Here is a 25,548-nt window from a genome sequence, read left to right as displayed (position 1 = left end):
TACAAACTCAAAGTATCACAAAGCGTTGTCAGACCACATAGATCAGCTTGGTTTCTAGATAAATATTACCCAAGCAGGATAGCCTAGTTCACTTCAAACACTGAGGCACATGTCTGTGACACAGCTTCATGTTGAACTTGACTGGTCACCAGTGCAGTTAAATTAGCGTAGATCAGTGAGCCTAACATATAACAGAGCTCTCGTGGCACTTTTCAATCTTTTAAAATCGGTGCAAAAAATTGCAAGAAGAGCATATATTTTTTTTACTGTGATCAGCTGGGGAGGACATGTGCAATGTAGTGCCATTGGTTCCAAAATTGTTACGGCTTTAATCATATTTTTGTTCAGATGTCATTTTCTGTCGTTAGGTATAAAGTTGTTTTTTTTTTATCTGTTACAGGGTTGGAAATACAACTCCCATTACATAGCAGTGTGATCCATTCCTGGTTTTACTATGAGTTTAATAAGACATACCTGAGCTTGTTACCTATACAGTATGGCTAATCAAGGTCATAGGAAGAAACCTGGAATGGGTTAAACTGCTATCTTATTTCCATCGCTCTGTTATAAAGGTGAAATGATTGCCCTAAATTCACAGAATTAAGTTATTGGCTAAATGTGCTAGATAAAGCTAATTTGATTTGAACTATTTTAACAGAATCTGCAAAGTGGGATCATTTGTAAGCGTGTTCACACCTGGCAAACTCAACAGCCATCGTAATCCGCTTAGCACACACAGCAAAAAACAGGTGCAGCTTAGCAGACAGTTGTGATGGTGCCATTTTTATATAACGAGCTGGACAGGGACCTCCAGAACTCAGCACAGGGCCCAGGAGCCCGAAGGACAGTGCAGAGCTAAAGTGAACAGGCTGCTTTCTCTCACCGCATTGTCCCTCTCGGAAAAGGAAGTGACTGAGCTTCCCCTGCCTCCTGAAGGATAATTAATAGAAATGGTCTGCGAGTGGATCTGGCAGGATCAGCCGAGGCTAAAGGGTCAGCCGGTATACCAGTGCCAGTAGCTATGGCTGGACACCTTCCTTTCATTCTTACTGAGCTCAGATAGTCAATTTCCAGTATTCATGTGCGAAGGCGTTATGGCTGGACTCCTCGACATGTGTTTTTTTTTTTTTTTCGATTTCTGAACTTCTTTGTGTTTCGCACCTGTTTCGTCATTAGAAATGTATCTGACTCATTGTAAATGTTGGCTGACGGGAACCGTTTAACTGGCATTTGGGGACCCTTGACCTTGGAGGCTCAATGATGATAATCCTCCACACCTCCATTCCTACGAAATCAGTTTTACGAAATAGTATACTGCGTTCGTTGTAATCAACTCTCTGTACAAACTCAGCGTTAAGACCACTCTCTGTCAGTCCTTTTCAGTTTGATAACAGTCTGAATATCCCCATAGTTCATGATTTAAGACCATTTTACGTCCTAGAAAATCGTATATACAGTATATATATATACACAAAAGGTCAGTCATTAATTTTCATTTATGGACAACTTTATTGAACTCCCCTGAGGGTCCAAGGGTATGTTTCTTTTCTTCAAAATCTAAAAAGAAAAAAGTCTGAAATGTTTCCTTTCTCGTTGTGCCAAAAACTGAGCCCGTTATAAATAAACATGGGATCTTTTTCTAACTTCTATATAAACCAAGAAGCCTAAATAGCAGAGATTTCAGGATTGTATTTATGTAACGATGGGTAACTTTGGAACCACCTACGTAAAAATATAATAAACCTTAAAAAAAAAAAAAAAACATTCAGGAAAGCATTCAGACTGCCATGTATAGATTTTCGTTTCTGTCCTTGGTGTATTTGTGCTTTTTTTAACGAGGACTGTTTTATATTTGCATGTGGGTGGTATAAGATTGGAGTACAGTATGATGGAAAATGTTAACTCTATCCTGTCCTTTGGTGACAACAGGTTCTGGTAGTAAAAGTATAGCACTTAAACTCAAGTCAGAATTATTTAGATTAAAAAAAGCAATTATTCAAGATTACGTTTAATTACGTTCAATTACTTAACGTCGTGGCCTCTCATTACTTTTCATTTACTGGGCTAATAAAAATTGACCATTTGAAATACCTTTGCGCCCCCATTGTAACATATGCCCTGCTTGGGAATACTTGTGCACAATGATGTCATTTCCTATGCATCTGAACGCCTGCGGAGAAGCCAGACATCTGAGCTCCAAGCTGGATAATCACATGGGAAAGTCACCTTTTCAACGGAATCACCACTAAGAGTCGAGGCATCAGCTCCACGCTGAGTGTTTCCATTAGAGCAAGCTGTTATCATGTCATCCCAGAGGGGCAGTTAAGGCTCTGGAGGTGGTGGTGTGGAGCAAGACCTCGCACTGTCAGCACAGTGTCTACGCCCAGAGCGCCACAGCAGAAGCGCTAAGAAAACACTCCTTTATGGGTCTGGGATATTCAGTATTGTCTTTAAAAACATTGAATGCGTAGAGCACACCGTCATTCCAAATGGGAGATGTCGCGGATCAACTCTTTTAAAGTGCTTGTAGCAAACAAAATGATTCCATGCATCTTATGTGCTTTGCACTTACAGCAGCGTGCAGATTTATCAGAATACTTTGTCGTTTTATATCCTTTATTTACCTACCTGCATGAAAACCTCTGGGTGCGAGAATATCCATTTTCAGTCAGTAATCGGGGATATAGAAACAGACCACTTTGTGCTTTAATTAGGCATCTTAAACAGCTTCTTAAAAGTCTCATGCATTTTCCCATTTGTGGCTATGTGTCCTTTTCTCTTAGTAGTTTTCATTAATTGCATGTGTGGCCTATTAAAGTCATCAATTAAATAGATAGACAGTCACTAATCTGACAAATTTCCAAGATTTCCAGTTACATGTGCACAACAAATTAAAACAGCAGAAGCAGTGGGGTGTTCTACTGCATGTGTGCACTAGTTTTCGCTAAAGCAATTTCACTCATTCCATACACTACTGTATATTAGATGCATAGGTCTCACATTTTATAGGCATGTATTTTCGTTAAAGTGTTAAAGAAAGTTCTCAGTCTTTATGCCCTACTTGCACACTACACATACACTTGCATTTCCATTTCACCCCAGCAGTGTTTTCTGCAGCACTGGACTGTTTGTTTCGTGTGATACCTGATTACCTGTCCTGTTACCCTATCATCGTGTGTTCTAAAGCAGACCTCATGGTATAAACCAGTTCACCAGCTTTCAACACCGCTATCTATCTGTGTTATCTTTTCATTGTGTGAGCAATGAATCCTCTTGTTTTGCGCTTTGTTTGTTTTTCATGAATTTTACTGCTCTTTTGGCACTCTCCCCAAAAAGGTCATACGTTTCACTGGGGATATCCCAATTCAAGTTTTGAATTAGTAAAAGAGCCCGCCCTGTTATCTATTGAGAAATGACATGCCACCTTTACCAGGGAAGAACTTGCATGTGTCATACAATATAAACAACAATAGCGTGCTTGATTGCTTTGACGCTGTAAACGGACTAGAATTGAGTACACCAATATAAAAAAAAACAATGTCAAAAGCTAGTCTTAATTAAGCATTTACATTTACAAGTACATTTTTAATTGGCTTTAACATAATGCCAAACAGTGATCATGATGGTTCGAATGATGGTAATACTATACACACACACACATATATATATAGATGTATATATATATATATTGCACCACATATTTGCACAGCAGCAGTGAAATACATTGCAGACTTAGTCTTGTGGTGTTTTTTGGAAAACTGCTGAGTAACAGCACATTAACTAGTGAAAGCATTGGAAAATGCATTTCAGTAGCAGGATATGAAAAACCATGGAAAAAGAATGGATTACTACATCTCATTCCTATAGCGCTGGTCTTGAAACTTGGCTAGGCAGCATGACCCCAGCACTGGGTAGTGTACTGCACTTAAACCATATGTATTTGTAACTAGTTGTATTGATTTTAAAGGCTACAGTTGGATTGACTATAACATTGCTAATATTTTGCATTTGCAAGGACTTCCGTTAATAGACCATATCCCTAACTAAAAAATGAGTCACTCCGCAAACTAAATTTGTACAATTTACACAACAATGTACTGAAGGGAAAATACTAATCAAAAAAGTTATTTCCGAAGCGAAACTGCTGTCCCCGTGAATGATGCGTGTCTGTGAGGGGCTCTACTGCGAGTTCCTCCTTATATACCGGCTCTTAAAATATCTGTCCCCTGATTGGCTGAGAAAAGGTTGTCAGAGGCTCACACCAGGCCAATTAGAGAGGAGCCCTTCCTGTTCTGTGAAAGATGTTTCCTGTTGATAGTAAGAGCTAAGGGACAACATGGTGTGAGGCAGCCAATGTTTACGTGACCTTTGAGCCCCTTCGGAAACGGTGACAGAGATAAGAATGCACAGCACGCACCAGCACATGTCCTTCATGGCTGTGAGAGTATGTTTGGGTCAGAAAATAAACACTGAAACAGCCTGCAGTGCGCAAAGCGAGGCTGCTTTTGTTTGTGTAGTGGAAGGCTTTACCTTTCCAGGTGCCTGCGATTGCACACTCACAGGTATTGTAAACTTTCTCGGTTCTACAAACAGGCCCCAACAACACTGTCAAGTGCACCCAAGAAGATTAACTGAAGCATATTTGCTGGCCTCAAAAAGACCATGCTAGTGCTAGACAATACACAACCACTGGTGTTCAAAGTTACATTGGGGGACATACCTAGACATATATAGTTTTATTGTTTACTAGCTTTTCTTCTTTCCTTATTTTATTAACCTTCTTCACGAACCCTGCGAAGTGCCTCACTTCGGCTGATCCCTGAAGCCTTCAGCCATCAACGCCGGGTCAATAGGAAATCCACGTTACCTGGAGGAAAAGCACTGAAGGCTCATATATTACAGTGAAGCTACGTCTTGATTGGCGAAAGCCGGGTGCAGTGTTAGCATGAAGTAGATAACAGCTACACTCATGCAATGAAAATCAAATCTTAAAAGATGGAAGGGGTGGTTCTTTGTCTTCCCGGCGGACAAATAAGGCGCTCTGTAATACAAAAGTATATTAAAATCCCATTACTTATTGGAATACTATCCCAGGTGAAGTTACTTATACCCGGAAAAACTGTAGAGAATATTTGTAAAAATGTGTAATATTTTGCATGCAGTATTGCATTTGTAAGGTAATACAACAGCTCATATAATTCTGATAATTTGATCAGATAAGGAGCAGACAGCGATCCCTCAAGGGTAAACAAGCTCAAAGCAATATAAATAGCAAAATGCAGCGAAGTTTCAAATAAGCGGCCTTATTGATGAGGTTTGCCTGCCAGCTGTCATCGTAAGAACAGCAGGGATTACTTAGAAAAAACAACTTCTTCCTTCTTCCTTCACAACCCCCCCAGGTCCTGTTGCTGTACTGACTCAGAGATGCTTGTTTACAGATAAACTGTACCTATTATATTAGTTATACCAGTAGATAATGTGGGCCCTAGTCACAAAGCTACAACAGATTAGTTATTTATTGTTAAATCGCCCCAGTTTTGCTATTGTACTCGCTTAAAAGAAAAGTATACAAAACTGTAACAGCATGCTCAGCGACTTAACAGCAGAATCATTTGTTAGGTTGTGTTAGCGCTTTTTGTACATTTAGCATGCTTTGATAAGTATGATCTGCAATAAATACACCCGATGTTTAACTTTTAAATGATGAATGTGCTGTTATATGCAATTAGTTGAACTGCTTCAGAGTTGCTTCTGCGTCAATGAATTAAAGAAAAAATAAATGTCCAATTTTTCACTCTGGTGATCTGGGAACTCTGCTCTTGAACATGTTTTTGGTGGAGGATCTGTTCTGGTCCGGCAGAAAAAAAACAGGTTCCACTGAGAATGTGCTGCCAGCAACAAGATGCAGTCATTTTCTTCTGTCTGAAACAGAACACACTTCTCTCCACTGATCTCAGAGAGAGAGTAACTACCGTTTACACTTGATAAATGCACACATGCTGTACCCTGGCAGCTGGCACATCTACTGATGATATTTCAGGAATGTACTGTAGCCTCTGTCTGAAGGGAAAGTGCACCCAGGAGATCAGAGTACAACTGACTGTAATGCAGAAGCCTACAAACCTGCCGTCTCGAAACGTTTTGTCTTGCAAGCATCACACAGCAGGTTGTCATGCCGCACGTTGAATGGTGTGCACTAAAATATAACTGAGGTTCTTAACTACAGTCTTTCATAATGTAGCCTCCTGTGCACTGCAGCGGAGTGTTGTGGATAAAGCAAGTCAAAGTGGAGGCAAGGTCTTTAAAACATTCGAAAAGTTGTAAGAGACTTGCGATCATGAATTTGTATCAAATTGCGCTTTTAACATACTGTAAGATCAAGATTGACCCCTCCTCGCCACAAACCCTCACGCTGTTCTCCAGGATTGGTTTCAAGGTATGCATACTATGCAGTTTAACGACTTAAAAATTAGCTGCACACACATTTCTCCTGAAACCCAAACTGAACTGGAAAACCAGGAATCAGGAAGCTGAGGAATTCTTCTGGAGTGTTATTGACAACACGCTACACAAGGAGCCCTGTGTTGGGAGTTTCGATTCATCAAAATCAGCAGCCGAAAAAAAAAAAAAAATGCTGCAATTAAGCAGATTTTATAGAAATTGTGCAAGCTTTGAAATAATAAATATGCATGTTAAAAAAAATAGCTGTATATATCAGTCCTGTTTTTGAATGGAATACACTCAGTCACTGACTGCTAAGTTGATAGAGATGGTGAATAATGGGTCACACTTTACATTGTGTCTCTAATTACTGTGTATTTACATAGCAGTTACTCAGTAAATACATCTGTACTTGCAATGTTATTATGCATAGTTACAATGTGCTTTTTTTTTGCATGATATGACCCTATCCCTAACCCTAACTCTAAACCTAACCCTAACCCTAACCCTAACCTCCCGAACTCTGACTCTAAACCTGATCCTAACCCTTTTCTGATACAATGGTGTATCATTAATAACATTGTAACTATGTGTAAGTGCACATGTATTTACTAAGTAACTACTATGTAAATACACAGTAATTAGAGACACTTAATGTAAAGTGTTACTGAATAATGATTACAACATAAGAATAGAGACAAAACAAGACGTAAAACAGGTTAAAACATTGCAACCGTATTTTTGTTCGTTTATAAAAGGCTGCTTTCTGATTTATTCATTATTATTATTATTTTATTTTTTGTAGCTTTCAAAGCATTGGTTTAAAAACCTGCTCCACCAGTATTTCTCTAAAACAATTTCACACATTGCACATATTATTATAATTCTTTTCCCACACGCTTTACTTACAGAATAAAGATCACACAAGAACCATCGTGCTAAGGTACAATGGGATGGAATCACTGTCAATAAGATGTATTCAATTGGTCTAAAGAACAGCAGACCTAAATAGTGTACCACCACTGCAATCCTTCAAGGTTATGAACATCAAGCAGCTCATCTTGTGAGTGCATTTCCGTCTGTAAAACTGTGTACAACGCCAGGGATGATCTTATTTAGTCAATTACAGGGCGGTGGTATTTAGATCGGCCTCCGGTTTTAGATCAGTTGAATACACCTGACATATTAGAAGAAGATATGAATTTGAAAACTGAGAAATGTCATCAGGAATAAAGAGCTGTGTGTTTTTATTTGAAAGCGAGAGTTTATCTTCAGGGTGATTTTCCTTAAAAGGGCCAACAATAAAGGTCACGACAGCGGCCTATTAAAAGAGGAAATCCCAACGATTACGAATCATTTTTACCAGAAAAGCTGCTCTGTACAGTGATTTTGTTCTCTTTTTTTTCCTTGCTGATTGCTCAATCGCTGTTGGTGCTTGTTGTTCGCTCTGCAGCCAGAGCAGAAAGGCCAGTCACTGCCCTTCAGTGGGGGTTAGATCACTAAAACCTATTTAACTCTGTATGGAAATGGCAGCACATCGCTTCACTGCAAGCCTGCCTCCTGCCTGCCCATGTGGAGTGTGAAGAAGCGATTCAGTCTCTACGTTGCTTCTCTCTGATCTGATTGGTTTGGTGGTTTTGTGATGTAAAGTACAGCCCACTGGGGGTCATTTCAGACTGGATTTGAACTTATATGGGCAAGTGCATTAACCCACTGCATCACTTAGCCCCCTTAATAAAATTACTCTCTCACCAGCACTGCAGAGGCAGGATGTGTGTGTGTTTTTATACATCAAAAGCGGTACATGTGCTGTATACACAGACGTAGCAAGAAGTTGACTCATTTTGTAGTAACATAGCGAAAATATACTGTGGGTCATATGTGCAGATACACAGATAACATGTGAAATATATTGGAATATGTTTTGCAATAGATTTGGTGACTCCATATATTACGATAGATCTTTCAAAACATTGCAATGTAGTTTGTTGCCACTTTGCACCGGCTAGAAACGCATAGTAAGCCTGATCGTCACGATGATAAAACAATTTGCATGGCTTTTAATACTTTTATTTAAACAGAGAAACAGCTGTTTGAGCCAAGTGTGTCTTCATCAACAGGTCAATCATTACCTAGGTGGCAGACAGGAAGGCTGGACCTGTAACATTAAGAGTTATTGTGTTTAATGTAATGAAATGCCTGGGTTAGACTGCACTCCTGCAGCCAGCTGGTATATGTATGCACACTATTTGAGTGAACTCGAATTGGTAGAGCCTATTATGTGTGTTTTGTATAGTTATCTATTGCAGTTTCTGCTAATGTACAGTAATGAACATGTAGGAAATGAAATACTACAAAGAAAATGTACGATATTCCTTTACACTGGTAAACCCACTAGAATACTTTTTTTTTAATCTGGGTACAATAAACAGTAACTTGGGGGGGATTAATTTACTGTTCGAAGGCGGAGGATTTTACATTTGTCGTCTTTTAAATCATTATAGTTAAGTCAACCAGTCTTCTAACAAGGTGTTGTGGGGATTAAGCAGGCTCTGTCCTGAAGTGCTTGAATGTATAAAGAACCCTCTCTGTGTTTAGTTCTGCTCCCTCGGTGTTATTGCGGCTTAAAAATTCTTTGGACTCAATCAAAGAACCCTGCCCGTTCCTCACTCCACAGCCGTGAATACGGGCCCTTGTTCCAGACATCGCTCTGGCTTCACCATGGACTGGGGGTCTCTGCTCAGCACTTCCTACCGTCATGAATGCTTCGATGCAGCAAGGGAAGCAATGCTGTTTCAACAGGGTGACGTGCCATACGGTAGAATCCAAAGCAACGTTAATACAAGAAAACCAGGTTGTTTCTGGAGCACACTGCGTTATGGTCACGTACATATGAATCCTAAAAAGCAAAGGAAGTTTCTACCAGGTTCCAAATTCCTTAACTAAGCCACATGAATAGAATACACAGCTCTCCCCCTCTCTCTCTCTCTCTCTCTCTCTCTCTCTCTCTCTCTCTCTCTCTCTCTCTCTCTCTCTCTCTCTCTCTCTCTCTCTCTCTCTCTCTCTCTCTCTCTCTCTTTCTTGCTCTCTGAAACTATTATTGCTTTTACTATAACTATGCAGTGCAGTAAAACTTTTATTATCTAAACTAACTGGGACCAGGGGGGTGTTCAGATTAATCGAATTGTTCTGATCATCGAATTATGACTGTGACGTTTTTTTGACATGACTTTCGAAATCAAGAAACCTCCTAAAAAGATATAATTCACCCCTTTACCTGTAAACATATAACCTACAGTACTGCACTGTTCTGTAAATACTGGAGATTGAGGGCTGGTCAGCGCATTTTCTTTGCTAACAGGGGAGAGGAGCCCAGCTCACAACAGGACAGGTTGACAAGGGGCTGCTCAGATAAAAGAGACGTTCTAATAATCGGTTTTTGAATAATCACAGTTTTACTGTATCGTATAGTACATGAATGAATGGGATGTATGCCATGGAACATGCAGGAGCACTGCAATGCCAAGGCAATGGTTCTGTACAATATAGTATTGAATTGTGGTTTGTCACACTTGAGAATTATTGTATTTCTTGTTTTTATTGTATGACTTATATTGTAACACTTGAATGTATTTGTATTTGCTTGCGATTGTAAGTCGCCCTGGATAAGGGCGTCTGCTAAGAAATAAATAATAATAATAATAATAGTACTGGGAAGAAAAATCTTTCTGTGCAGCAAAATGTTTTCCCATCAGTGTTCTCATATCGAAAGCGCAGGCAGGCAGGCAGGAAAACATTCTGGTTTTGACAATGGCTGATCGCTCTACCATAGTTTTGGCACAGCAGTGCCTCATTGTTTAAAATCTCAGCACTAGATTCTTGAACTCCAATGAAACATGCCAATCAAGTAAAGAATGTTTTATTTAGATTTATGAAGCATGACATGTTCTTTGAAATTTGGCTTAGAAACTAGATTACTGTCTGAGGAACACCCAGAATGGAATCAACCAAACAAATACCTCACCTATTATATGGAGAACATTTTATATATATATATATATATATATATATATATATATATATATATATATATATATATATATATATATATATACTTAGTGTGTGAATCTTTTTCCACAATATATGTAACACAATTTTATCTGAAAAGAGTTAGGGTTAGGGTTAGGTGTGCAAAACAATTTCCGCATTAAGTATATTGTAACTACGCATAATAACATTGTAATTCTGTGTTAGTACACATGTATTTACTAAGTAACCACTATGTAAATACATAGTAATTAAAGACACAATGTAAAGTTTTACCATTTATTACATGTTTTTTCTCGTTGTTTCATTTTTATTTTTGCGTAATCGATAACTCCTACTGCATACTGTACACTGTAAGCAAAAAGAGTAAAGATATGCTATATCAGCGAGTAAATACATGAAACAAATATTGACAAAGCTGATTGTATATTGCTAATAAGTCAGATTGTGAATTTATCTTGACAGAGTAAACCAGGCGCAAAATAATTTCTACACAACTGGTGCAAACAGTTTTATCTTAACTTAAATACACCCCGTGTGGGAACAGCGTTTGTGTGTCCAGCCTGTTTCGATCTTAAAAACAGAGGATAATGCAAAATTCTTAGCTAACGCTTCTAAAAACTGCTTACCTCTTATTAGCTTTATTTTGTGCTGTTAATAATCCCTGGTTTATTTATTTTTATTCTGTAGTTTTGCTGTGTTTTTCCTTGACATGTATCGGATGGGAAATGGGTGTATCAGATTAGCGAACATGCATTACTTTCCTCAATGTTTGTGTCCTGCTGCACCGTAATAAAAAAATCCAAACATGAAACAATGTTTTCCTTAGCCTGGTGACTGGCTGGCCAAATACTGAAGATGCTCCCTCAGGTAGGTACAGTATGTACATCAAGATCACATTAATTAACTTCAACATTAAAACGAGGGTGAGCCCTGCTCTAAATATAAGACACAATTATATGTCTGCACACAAAATGAACATGGTGTACAATACCTCATCAGACAAGAAAGTGTTGGCATCTTTTCCTTGGCACGCATTCCTACTTCCCTTCCATGCTATGGAACGGAAGGAGTGCTTCTTCAACAGCTCCGAATGGGGTGGCGGTTTCAAGCTGGATAAATGGCACCAAAACCCCCATCAGTCTCTGTGTGCACACTTGTACCAAGCTTCCTATCTATGTATCTATCTTATAATGCGTACGTGTGTTTTTTTTTTTTCTTTCCTCCAAAGTTATGGCAGGGCAGCTTCTTGAACTTCATAGAGTTCACGCAAACTGTTTTAAAATTTCAAAAAAGGGAATATACAGTAAAAAGACTTTTGCTTGCGACTGATGCCCGCTCTGTGAATGACCTTTAGTGTTGCTTCGTGCCATTAGCAGGCACAGTGGACATAACCTACTGAAGGAAATGAACAGCTTAGATACTGTACTTCAGTACCTCAGAAAAGCAGTTTTTTTTAGTCATTTCTTACCTTACCTAGATTTGACCTGAAACCTGGCTTGAAGAATACACATTTGTATCTAAATCAACTGCAAAGAATGATTAACTCACAAATATACAGTACTGGGGACAATAGAAAAGATGTATACAAACTGTAAACCAAAGAACTGTGGATATTCTTCATAGAAAACCTTATGCTTCATGAAGCTGAATCTATGGTGCCTACAATGCTCCATGTAAACCCTACCTGTTCAGGTGTGCAGTGACTCACTTGGTCTAATCTACATTCAGTGGAATGGGTTTCACAGAAATAAAGATTATCTTAGGGGCACATTCATAAAACTCGCTATAGCAGCCTATTGTATGGAAACAACAGTCCCACACACACACACATACATTCCTTTGAAAACTCGATGGGAACAACTTGAACATTTTTTCTTGTGTTTATAGAGGGATTCAGTGTGTTTCGTTGGTACATATTTGCAAAAGGCTCACATTCAAAACAGTGTGAGCCTGTGAAGGGATATTCCGTGCATGCCAGTGCAAGTGGCCCAGCAGGATCGTCTGTAAATACGTACTATAAATCACATATGAAACTGTGGCAAAGGTCTTTAAACTTGTTGCTCTCTGTACAAAGATCGCTCACCTATACAATACTATGCACCTGCTTGCTGAGTTAGTAAAGACCCAGTATGACTCTAGAACCATTCCACTGGGACTGGGTAACTTTACATTCTAAAGTTCTCCTGGAATCACCTTCAGTTGGCCGGCCAATCACAGTGCTGCTGGAGGTTCTACAGTTCCGTACACCCAATCCATTATTCCATTCATTCCAGCCAAGTGGAATAAAACGATTACAGATGAGTTGTTGGCGCCGTGACCCTCGTGAATGACTCTTCACAATCAGTAAAGCTTTTTATTGCCTCATAAGGAGCTCTAAATGCCCATGTTTCCGAGGCAATTAATAGACCAAAGCAATGGCGAAAAAAATGATGTTGCTGGCACTTTTATGTGTTGTAATATAATGTGTTACAGTTCTGTGAAGGAGAGGTTTTGCTGGAAGTAAAAATGAAGCGAGGGTTTAAGAAAAGGAAATATGGAACAGAGTAAGAGGAGATAAAGAAAAGAACAGCTCCTGCAAATGAAAAAAAAAACAAAAGAGTAAAAGATGAAGGTTCAGTGTTATGTGACTCACTAAGGAAGTGGAAAGAAAATCATTCATTTTGTTGATATCGCAAGATTAATTATCTTTTTAAACAATCTTGAAAAAAATATATATTTCCATACCATAACGAGCCACCCTAGTTGTGACTTGAAACGTTTCTTAGAACTGCAGTATATCTTCAGGAGTAAGTATCGTGGTTTTTATTTCCTTTGTTACATTACTATTAATACCCATACTATTTTATGGTGTTCTCTCATGTGACAATATGACCTTTCAACTCTGCCAGCCCCTTCTACTCTTTGTATAATAAATGCAGAGCAGGTGGGGCTGGCATAGTTGACCTGTCACGTGATTTGACGTGAAGGCTGATCAGTGCTGGCATTTAGGATTCTCCAGCCAAGCTCAAAGTCAGAATTAGAGAAAAATCATGTAACTCATTAAGGGAGCAACAGGACAACTCAGAATGATGGGAAACACCAAAGAATAGTAAGGGAAATGTGAACAAGAAATTCAAAGGGCATTTTACAAGCCACTCACTCTTTTAGATTGTGAGTTTATATGTAAGAGTGTCTCACTCTGTCATGAAGGCTGCATTATCCCATGTATAATATCTAACTAGGACAGGGCATGTAAAAACATCTCTTAAAGTTTACTGGGGTACAGTTACAGCATCTCATCATTTGTCATCCATTAACATCAATAAAGAATTTGAAATGCCGCTCCTAGTAAACCTGGCTTTGAAATATATTTAATGATGTTCACAAAGCAAGCACTTACCTGATCAGCAAACATTGTCAGATGAAAAACACCATTCCACGAAAAACCGACTGCTTCTACAACGACAACAAAGCAGGAGACAAAGCGAGGTATTTTAGGGGTTTTTTTTATCGTGTAGGCCCCACAATGACGGAGGGAAAGGCAAATAATATTTATTTAAAGATCTGTACAGGATTACCCATGAGATTACTATCGTTTACAGGAGCGTAAGGTTTACATTTCAAGGGTGCTCCGTGAAGGTATCTGCAATAGTAGTTCTCATGTTAATTACAGATTCTGTCCGTTTATTATTATTATTATTTGTTTATTTAGCAGACGCCTTTATCCAAGGCGACTTACAGAGTCTAGGGTGTGTGAACTATGCATTAGCTGCAGAGTCACTTACAACTACGTCTCACCTGAAAGACGGAGCACAAGGAGGTTAAGTGACTTGCTCAGGGTCACACAACGAGTCAGTGGCTGAGGTGGGATTTGAACCGGGGACCTCCAGGTTACAAGCCCTTTTCTTTAACCACTGGACCACACAGCCTCCAAACTGCACACTATAGTAAAGCACAGGAAACCGTGGTGATAAAGCACGTGATTAATGACTGTGAAGTGTATTGAAGTATTACATGGTACAAACATGTCTATGAAAAAAAATTAAAAATCCCAGTGCAAATTTACAATAGTAAACTTGGGCTTATATGATAACCAATGTGACAGGGCAGGGTCCAGGGCAGGTTGCGTGGTTGTGTGTGAAAGCTCCCATTTCACTATGGGGTAACGAGAGAGCCTCCTTTAATCTCCTTCTGTGACATGCAAATAAAAATAAAAATGTAAAAGATGATATCAGCCCAAAAAAAAAAAAAAATTACGCGGTACAGTAGCTGTTGATGCACTGTAGGTTCACCTACTTTAGGAAGTGTTTTTTTTTTTTTTTTTTCTGGGCATGTTTAACCACAGTTCCTGTTTTTAACCTGTTTGCTTGTTGTTTTGTGTTTCAACGTGTGACTGCAAGCATGAGAGCTGCCAAACGAACACCTGGAGATAAGAGATGGGTGACCTGAATAAGCAGATTGATTTTTTTTAATAGATACACAAAGAAGCAGAAAAAAAACCCAGTAAGGATCTTCTTTACCATGGTGGCTTACTAAGGTTTATAGAACGGTTTACCAAGTTTTTTTTTTTTTTGTACAAAAACTGCCTATCCTCATTCTTTCACTATGCTACACTACACTTGGCTTTGCTTTTACTTTTCCAACAGCACAAACATACTGCTACAAAGGCACCTGGAAGTCTGCAAAACTTGATATCATGATCACCGTCATCATCGTAACTGTTTTATATAGTGTGATTAATGAGTGGGACAAAGGGCTGTACAATCCAATCGTTACCAGGTAACTACAAAAAAACATTAATCTAAAGCTTTAAACTGATTGTCTGCCTGAGTTGAAAAAACTCTGTTTCCCTGCAATGTGAGTTTTTGATGGATGTTGTTGGTTCTTTCCCAGCATGCCTTGCGGCTAAGGTCGCAAAAATCAAGGGCAGCTTGGGGTGGCAACAAATGCGGGTCGATTAAATTAACATGGAAACGCAGTATCAGGGGCAGCAGGGTTGAGTGGTGCATGGAAACAAGGAACAAGAATGCACACAGGACACCATCCGTTAAAGAGAAAAGAGAGACCAGGATGACAAATCTGTCTGCGTGGCTCACACTGACATGATAACAAGTTCCTTACTCTTGAAACAGCCCATTCAATTGCATCAGACCGCAACCATACCTCTGTCAGCCATTCATTATATTCAGAGCCTGTGATGACAAGCTCACATTATTCTTCTTTAACATTACTGGAAATCCACGGTACGGAATTCTACTACAAAACACATGTGACTCAGAGATAAGACTCCTTATCTTGTTGGTGAATAGTGCCCTTTAATGCAGTTTGTATTGGACGGCTCTCCAGTTAAACTTCATAATATCTGACGCCCTGTCGCTCAATCTGCTGGCTTGTAAAGCTATGCAGAACAATACAATGTGGCTTTTATATTTGAAACAGCTCCAGGCCATTCAAACACTGTTCCGCTGAACACCTATACAAATATTTTAGAGCCTGCAGTGCTTCCATCATCCAAGAAGCCATCAGTTGCTTAGGGGCTGTACAGTGAGTGGGATATGATAAATGTCAATATTTGGAATTGTTTACCAGCACATATATTTGATTACATGGCATGGTCAACTGAACACTGTGGGAAATGCTAACAGAATTCAGCGCTTAACCAACTGAGTGGAGCCACATGTATCCTCAAACAGTCCTGTTTACATTGTTTGGGACGTCCGTATCTGTGTATCTCCTCATTCTCAAGTAACACCAAACCGTTTAGGGGAGAAATCCATTTAAACTGTTTATACGAGGAGGGTTAATAAGTGATTAGGGGTAGCATGTTACAGTATGTGTCTCTAATTATCGTGTATTTACATAGTAGTTCATAAATAGATGTGTACTTGCACATAATTCCAATGTTATTATGCATAGTTACAATGTAATTAATGCCTACTTTTTTGTATTATATAACCCTAACCCTAACCCCACTAACCCTAACCCTAACCCTAACCTCACTAACCTTAACTCTAACCCTAACCCTAACCCTTTTCTCATACAATGGCGTGCTTACATATGTCGTGCAAAAAGATGTACGCGTTAAGTACATTGTAACTATGCATAATAACATTGTAATCATGTGTAAGTGCACATGTATTTACTGTGTAACTACTCTGTAAATACACAGTAATTAGAGACAATGGAAAGTGCATTAGGTTTGAATTCAGATTCACAAGTGAAATAGTTTGGATTGTCTCAATTTAGCCCTTAATGGAAACTTTGTCACATCAGTTCAGAGAAAGTGCCATTCACTTGGCACTTGGGTGTATTTTAATGATCTAAATATTGCAGGGTATAAATATGTATTATATGTATCCCTGTTAATAAGTGGGGGAAATGCTAACAGGATTAATAAAGAGTATTAGAAGTATTGAAAGATCTGCCACTGTTCAGATCATTAAAATAACTCCACAGTCTTAGAAAAGAGAGACCAATGGCAATAGGGATTGATATATACATGAATCTGGCTATAGCACTTCTTTTCACATCTCATTTGACTATTAAATTCATGTAGAATTTTAAAAAGCTGTATCAGTTGAACACAAAAGATGATTTGGAAAGAACGAGGGGCTTGCGTTTCCCTTCCCATTGTCTTTTACACCTGCGCTGTTGAGCTCAGAAAAAAAACAGGTTGATCAGTCTTCTCTGGAAAAGAAGTGTTTGCTTTCTGCTGTGTGCTTGTGCTTTTAGTTTTTCTTTTATCAATCTCTAGAACCTGCAGTCTCATTCAAGCACATTATACCACTCTTGGGAATGTTAGCTTTTCATAATCCCTGCTTCTAAACTGGTTTATAAAAACAATAAATAGCAAACAAACACAGCTTTTAAATATCCAGTACAATGCCTCTCCATTTCCCACGGTGGATCAGATTGTGGTAGAGAGGCGAGAAAGGATTGGTCTGTCTAACGCTAGACTAATACTGTACTACATGCTCCTGTATAAGGTAGTTCAATAGGTCTGTGCACTCCCCTCTTAGCCAGTATATTACAGGCTTGGCACAATTTTTAAAAACATTTTTGCGTAAATAAAAGAGAACTAGCGTTGTACAAAACAAGCGAGAGAAGTTAAAAAGTTAAAAGCCGTTTCCTATCCGTTTTAATGGTAGTGTTTTAGGTAATATTGTATTATTCTGTGATGTTAACAGAATCCTTGTTTAACAGGGTGGAGGCTGGGCGGCGACCCTGCGTACCGCAAGCGAGCATCTAAACCATAATGTGAAAGAGCCTGGCTCGTTTGCATTCGTGGTTTGAGAGCTTTTAACCTCAATCTCATTTCACCGACAGAATCCGTAACGGCAGTGTATCACACAACACGCACACGACCCTGTATCCTGTCGGTGAGATGATGTAAAGTTTGCATATGAAACATGACTGCGGTGGAGACACACCTGGCATCAAGCATGGGTCTCATCTTCAGATTGCTCCAGCCTCTTTTACGGGAGAATGAGCACAAGCAGTTAATGCATGTACGAAATGTGGTTACATAGTCAGGACCACCACATGCTGTCAAAATGCAAGGCTCCATTCAGGTAGGTAGGATTCTCACACTTCTTCAGAGAGACAGGCCGGCTTCTGCAGTTCTGTCTCTTTCAGTGGCCATTATGCTGCTCTGAATGGGCTTTGCAGCTCCGGTCTGTGGGGAACAATGGCAAGCACAGCAGTGGCACAATGCAGTCAGCACCTGAGAATGGAGACCTAATGCCTGTATAGAATGAAAGGACAGTTAAGCATTGCTCCAGGATAAAATAAATGACGTTAGCTGAGATTAATTAGCACACAATTCGCTTACCTGGCACAGGTAATTGCAGTTCGCCTATTAGTAGCTTGCATGAACAAAACATTTTCTTAATTATTCTAGTTTTTTTTTTTCATGCAATATTAAACGGTCCATTGTCAAACACCAGATGCAGATCTTCTCTGTAACCCTACCTGTGCAGCTAAGCACCAATAATCATGTTGTGTGTACAAAAGCATACACAGGACACATATACTAAACCAGGTGTGTCCAATCCTGGTCCTGGAGAGCCGGTGTCCCTCCTGGTTTTTGTTCCAACTGTGTCCTAAATTACTTAATTGGACCAATTATGAACAATTATTGTTATAATTAAATAATTTAGGACACAGTTGGAACAAAAACCAGGAGGGAAACCTAACTTTCCTTAAAAAAAAACAAACAGGTAAAACACATATAGGACCCCCCTGGTGTACGTGGTATAAGCTGTTCTTTGCATATGCAATATCTTGTATAAACTGCACACAATTGTAAGGTATCTGTGACTTCCTGTGGGGTAACAATGTAGGAAACGATTGCAATGACTAGCTGGCTATACTGTGTCAGCAGTGGTTTGATTTGCCAAATGTTTTGGTTATAGTCAATAGAATTGCTTAAAACACAATAATTACAATAATGGCTAGCTGCCTGAGACACAGTATTTAGACTCAGCAGTGAATAAAGTAAACAGCTTGGAAAGTCTGCATTGAAGACACTGGTATGACTTTTTGTCTTTCCTAGAGTTTTTTTTTTTTTTTTTTTAATTTCAACCTTGGTGGGCTTTGGTAATACAGCCTTTTAAAACGTCAGGTGTGGAGACGCGTCTATAATTATGCGCTTAATACTGTATCGAGTTACTGTCCCGGTTCAGTGTGTTTAAAGTGTGTCCAATTTGAGGGGGGAATTGAATTCCAGTGGCTATTGAGTAAAAAAAAAAAAAAAAAAAAGGATTAAGAGCATGCCTAAAAACCAGAGAAAGAGACCTGGCTAAAGAAAGGTGCATTCTTCATCAATAAACTAAGAAATGACAGCTATGTGAAGGGTTAGGGTTAGGGCTTTATCAAGGCTTCTGATTCATTTTGTTGAGTCTAGCGCTGTTTAGTATTATTATTATAGTCTCTGAAGTTTTCCAATGCTGTCTTGTAATAGGGTATGCTAGTGGCACAGTCCACTGCTGTTCTCCTGTATAGCTCTCAAATATGTTGGGATGTTTCTGTAAATGGGTTGGTGCTGCAAGTCATGAGTTTATGGTGGAAGTTTGCTGATTGACTTTCTACACTGGAGAGTGAAATAGTGGCATTGTAAGCTACCCCACAATGAAGCCTGTGACCAAAACTAGGTTTAAATCCAGGTTGAAGGCAAGACATTCTGTTATATTCCTTTAAAAAAAGATTTCATAAACCAAAAAAAAATCTTTGTAAACATATTGCCCAAAAATTACCTTAACATAACACAATGCTAAAATAATACAGATTACATGGTTAGCCTCTGTGGTCTGTAATGTCATTAGAACCCTGGCCAGATAATGGTTTTGGGTTCTAATGGTCTGGTGTTATTTATACTATGCTAAAAAAAAAAAACAACAACAACAACAAAAAATATTGTTTGCTTTTACAGAACGTGTCATTTTATAAGGAAAATGTTATAATATGAGGTGATCTTGAGAAGTATTGCTTCGACAGCAGTTATTTAAAAAGGAACTAGCTGGTTGAATGGCTATAGATTTAACCACAGGTCCTCTGTAATGAACACCTTGGAGACCTTGTAACCTGAGTCATTGACTCTGCTTTGCAACTTACCCAAGTCTTAAAAAACCATGCTGCAAAGTGCATGCATTCAAACTCACTTTCTCTTACAGCGTTTATATTAGCATGAATACGTAGATTCCCCTCTAGCCTTCAAATGTCTACACTGTCCAAATACCTTCTTGTGCATCTCTGACTTTACCAGGGCTCCCATAACACAGCTTAGCCTGTGTATGTGTGCCAGGGGAAGGCAGTATTGGCTTTGCTGATCTATTCCAAGCAGATCCCTCAATCAAGATGATAAATCATTAGAGAACTGGTAGAATGCATTGGGAAATCCAGTGTTGCACGACCCCTTGCAGTATTGCACCATGCTCTCCTAAACACCAGCTTTGAGGAATGTGTCCACAGAATGGATTCTGGTTACTGGCTAAATGCTTTTCATCAACAGCATTTCACATTTTCTGCTGATGAATATAAAAGCTGCATGCCGTTACTTTATATATACAGTATCCTTGCTGTTGCTGCCTCCTGTGTGTAATATATTATAAGAAATCTGTAAGTTCAGGTGAGTCAAAATTATATTTCCATAGGTAGGTTAAGGTGAGGGTTACGGTAGGTTTTGTGGATGATGGTTAGGGTTAGGGTTAAGGGTAAGCTAAGGTTAGGGTTAGGGTTAATATTAGTGTTGGTTTGGGGTTTGGGGTAGGGGTAGGGTTTAGCAGTAGGGTTTGGGATAGAGTGGAAGGGGAGTAGATGTTATAAGCTGTTACTGTCAAACATATCATGACTTCCCCCTGACAGTACGATGAGCAGAGCAGTTCATAAACTTGGAACCTGACGATTTTGTTGTCTTTATTTACAGCTGCTCTCAGTTGTCCCTCTTTTTCACTTCCTGTCTGAAAGCCGGAGTGGCACCACACTGCGGATTGTTTTTATACCAGACTGTTGTCAATAATTATCATAAACCCCCGTTTTAGCTGGATGTGTATATTTGTTGTTCACTTCAAACAGTTTATCTTCTGTTGGTGGTCTCAAGGACTCCTGACAGAGAGAGAGAGCAAACGTTTGAATAAACCAGTTATTAAAGAAAAAAAAAACCACACACACATTAAATGATGTTTATAACATGTGTTGTAAAGTATGCAGTGAAATACACTTATTTCTATCAGTTGGTTTACACCGACGCTATAAGCTACTGAATTTACTAAATACAGTAGGAATTCATTTATTTACACAACAAACTGGCCACAGATTTAAATAGGGAAGCTATTATGTCTAAAAGTTAAGTAGGCCAACAGTATTGGATCCACTCATTCACCGACAAAAGGCATTGACCAGAACATTTGTATACTTCTTGAATTCTGGTTTATTATATAAGTTAATATGTACAGTTGATCCTGTCTCTAGGCAACCATTGCCAGGGCCAGCTGTACATATTAACATATTCTAAATCATACTTTAATTCAAATGCTGTTACCCATATGCTTTTTTGGTAACACTTTATATTAAGGTGCTGCTTATTAATGTTCTATAAATATATAATGTATGCTTAATAACTATGTTATAGAGTGTTAGTAAAGCATTGTATATATGATTTATAACCATGCAATAGCCATAGACGGAATTACGTTTAAACAATTATGCCGCAATCCTTAAATTCTAGGTGATGCATAGCTTTTGGCCACAGCTGTATATGCACATATCAAGGCTTCTATCATGGTTAAATAAATACATTTGAATAGCTTTGAGAATCTGGCCTACACTGTGAAACCTGTAAGAGTGTTTGAAGACTGTTGGGATCTGGTTTAAGACGACTTGAGGGATCGCATCCCTTCTTGGTTAAAGTTTCAGACTCCCTGCTGGTCTTTTGCGTCGTGGAATCCGTTATGCAAAAATGTCTTTAATGACCGTCTCATGTTTCAGTGTTTCTCATTGACCTTTCAAGCTCAGCATTTACCCGCACTGTCAACACATTAAAGCCTATATCCCTGGCCACAATGCCTGGCACCTTCAAGTCTGTGACGAAGTTTCTAAAGTGAATCTGCTGCACTAAGGCTAGTGTGGCTGAATACATGGAATCAGGTAGCATGCTTAGATCCACCTAATTATATATGCTCCTGCTCTGTAAAGTCAGAGTAAATCAGGACAGCTATGTAGGAAATGCATTCGTGTTCACGTCTGTCAAATGAAAAATTTAATAAAACAAAATAAAATGCAAATGGGGCAGACAAAGTCAGCAGTTGTGGGTTTTAGGATATCTTTCTTAATCCTTGCAGTAAATAGTAAACAGTGATTTAGCAGTGTCAGGGTGAATCTAATCTGCATATTTAGTCCCATTAAAAAGGTTAATACTCCATAATTAAAGTCCAATTATAGATTGATTTAGTTTTACTCTGTATTTAAATATATATGGAGAGAGAGAGAGAGAGAGAGAGAGAGAGAGAGAGAGAGAGAGAGAGAGAGAGAGAGTTTTCCCTCATGTAAGAATCTGTTAGTAGGAAGCATCTACTTCCTCTAGTATCTCTTAAATAGAATAAAGCTAAAATTTACCAAATTGTATTACGTATAGTATTGTACCGATATGTTTTAATGCTGCACAGTGGTGGACATTTTTAATATGATACAAAGCCGGTATATAATTCAGAAAAAAAAAACTAGCTATGAAGATTTATTTGTCAAAAGTATTTAGACACCTAATTTTGGGGGTCGCAAACTCAGCTGCTGAGCCACAGAAGTAGACTCCACAGCGTGTATCTTCTTTATTATTATTATTTTAGTTTCTTAGTCTGTCTCGTTCCAGGACTAGCAATAGTTAGAATAACGGACAGCTGGGAACACCATCATTCTGAGACAATCTGCCTCGTCAGGTGCAGTCTGACACTCTAAGTGGGGGACTGGTAGTCGTCTAGTTGATAAGGGCAATTATGCGTTTCTGTAAATCTTTTTAAGACAGTATTGACAGGGAAGCCAAGTGTTTTTACTGACCTTAAAAATAAAAGTCGTACTTTTTTTCTTTTTACTGTGTAATAAATGAAACAACAGGATGGTGTATTTAAACTGTCAACCCAGGTGCAAAACAAAAATGTAAAATAAACACATTGACATGAAAAAGGATCTAATATAATCCATAAAATGTGTACAAATAAAGAGTCCATATTCTGGACACTGAGAAAGTAATAAAATGTTACATGCAAGCATTCCAAAGACCGATCTTAGATGAATATGTTTCTGGCTCCTGTTGTCTACAGCACAGAGGTACAAGGTACAAGGTAAATGTTTTATTTTATTAGATTCTCAGACTGCTTGCTCAACACGCATGCTGTTTTTTTTTATATGTTTTCGTGTTTGTCTGTTTCTATGACAGCTTGGGAGACACAGATCTTAACCACGTATGCCCCATTTCTGTATCAATGATACAATGCCTAGCCACACCTCCTTATAATTATTATTCTTTTAAATCCAGCCTCTCAAGCCAGAATTTTTTCATATGCAGTACATTATGTGTTTTGTACCAGAAACCGAATCTAGTTCAATAAAGTAGCTTTTCTCATTTTAAAAACATTACATACAGGGTTAAGAATGGCTTGTTGGATTGATTCAGAAATGTGTGTATGGCTTCACAGCGGTAGGGGAAATGAAACAGACACACTTACAGATTTTATACCAAACCGTTACCCTTAAAACACCCCCAGTACTGGCTGGTTGTTAATACGTCTGTGAATATTTGCTTGCGGATACTGGTGTGATTTCCAGTGAAAGTTTATTAGCTTCTGTATGTCACTGGTGAGCTGAGCAGTCTATTTTCCCAGATCGGCACTCAAGCTCTAAGGTGATGCATCACTGATGAACCACAGCGCTACACCAACCCCACCGGGATCTCGACGGCTCCTCTTTCATCATTGCTCATGTCTTGTTTTTGTCAGCTTCACAACAGATACAAATCTGGGTCCGGTGACTGGAAGGTGACCTGTAAAAGTCTGCTGGATCACTTGAGTGTGTCTCCAGTGCTGAAGAAGAGGGAACAGTCCACAATCAGGGCAGGGGGCTCGGGGTTACAGGTTCAGGCCTTATCAATAGCATCAGGTCACCTGCTATCCATCACAATGGCTGACCATCAAAGTACTGAGGAGAAGGTTTTAAAAACAACTCTGTGACGGACGGTCCAGGCCACAAAATGTTAATATCCATTTACACCTGGCAAATTGAAGCCTTTATATACCCTTTAGAAAGATTATATAACTTCACGTGACACCCTGAAATCTTATCTGAAACTTGGTCACTACTGAGGTCGATGACCTCTGTGAACCATGAGGTGCTGCCATGCACACAGTGGTGACTCTGTCTGTGCAAATTCACCAGCACTTTAAAAAGCAAGGATGTCAGTGCCGTCAAATAATAATCTCTATAGAGTTCAGATGGCAATGACAGGGCAATGATTTTGATGTACTGTAGTCTATTACACACCTTATATATCAGATATATTCCTTGCTAAAAAAACAACATCTTTTAGTTTTTGTTTTATGTGCATTACAAAACTAAACAAACTGCTGGTACTGCAAGGTGTTGTTATTGTGCCATTATAGTAATGATAGATTGGATAGTATGTGTACTAGAAAATAGGTATATATTTACAGTATGAACATGTAGCAGAGGGAATTAGAGTACCGGTATTTAGTGCCTCAGATTGTAAATTGTGGGTTAACTGGCTATTTTAAAGTCTTATTTACATTCTTTAAGGGGTATACAGTTTTGGATAAGGCTGTATGCTCCTGCCAATGTGTGTATGTTTTGATAGCTCTCATTCTCAGCACAGTACAAAACTGCAAATCTGCATTAGAAATGACTGGACTTAAATGCATGAGTATGTATGGAACAGTCCCATTCAGGCAAGGTGAGGAATGCCACTGGGTTTCCAATTCGTCTGGATTTTAAAAAGCAGTGTGATTAGCAAAAGTAATAACTATGTGTCTATGATAGGTGCATGCACTTTACACTTACAGAGTGGAGGTGGCAGGGATCAGCATACTGACTCTTTACACTATCAGAGTGGAGGCGGCAGGGATCAGCATACTGACTCTTTACACTTACAGAGTGGAGGTGGCAGGGATAGGCATACTGACTCTTTACACTATCAGAGTGGAGGTGGCAGGGATCAGCATACTGACTCTTTACACTTACAGAGTGGAGATGGCAGGGATCAGCATACTGACTCTTTACACTTACAGAGTGGAGATGGCAGGGATCAGCATACTGACTCTTTACTCCTGGAGCAAAGGCCTGATTAGCTGAAGGAATTATCCTCAAGGCATTGGAAAGCCAGAGTTTGGTGTTACTTCAATATATATATATATATATATATATATATATATATATATATATATATATATATACTGTATATATCTATATCGATATTTAGGGTTTAGAAACATCATTGTTTATCCTTGATCAGGCACAACTAACATTCATCCACGTGATTATATGCCACCTGTTTTTATTCATTATATTCCTACACTACAA

Source organism: Acipenser ruthenus, chromosome 49, assembly GCF_902713425.1.
Source record: "Acipenser ruthenus chromosome 49, fAciRut3.2 maternal haplotype, whole genome shotgun sequence".
Classification (NCBI taxonomy): domain Eukaryota; kingdom Metazoa; phylum Chordata; class Actinopteri; order Acipenseriformes; family Acipenseridae; genus Acipenser; species Acipenser ruthenus.
The sequence above is the reverse complement of the archived record's forward strand: the minus strand, read 5'-3'. Positions refer to the sequence as shown.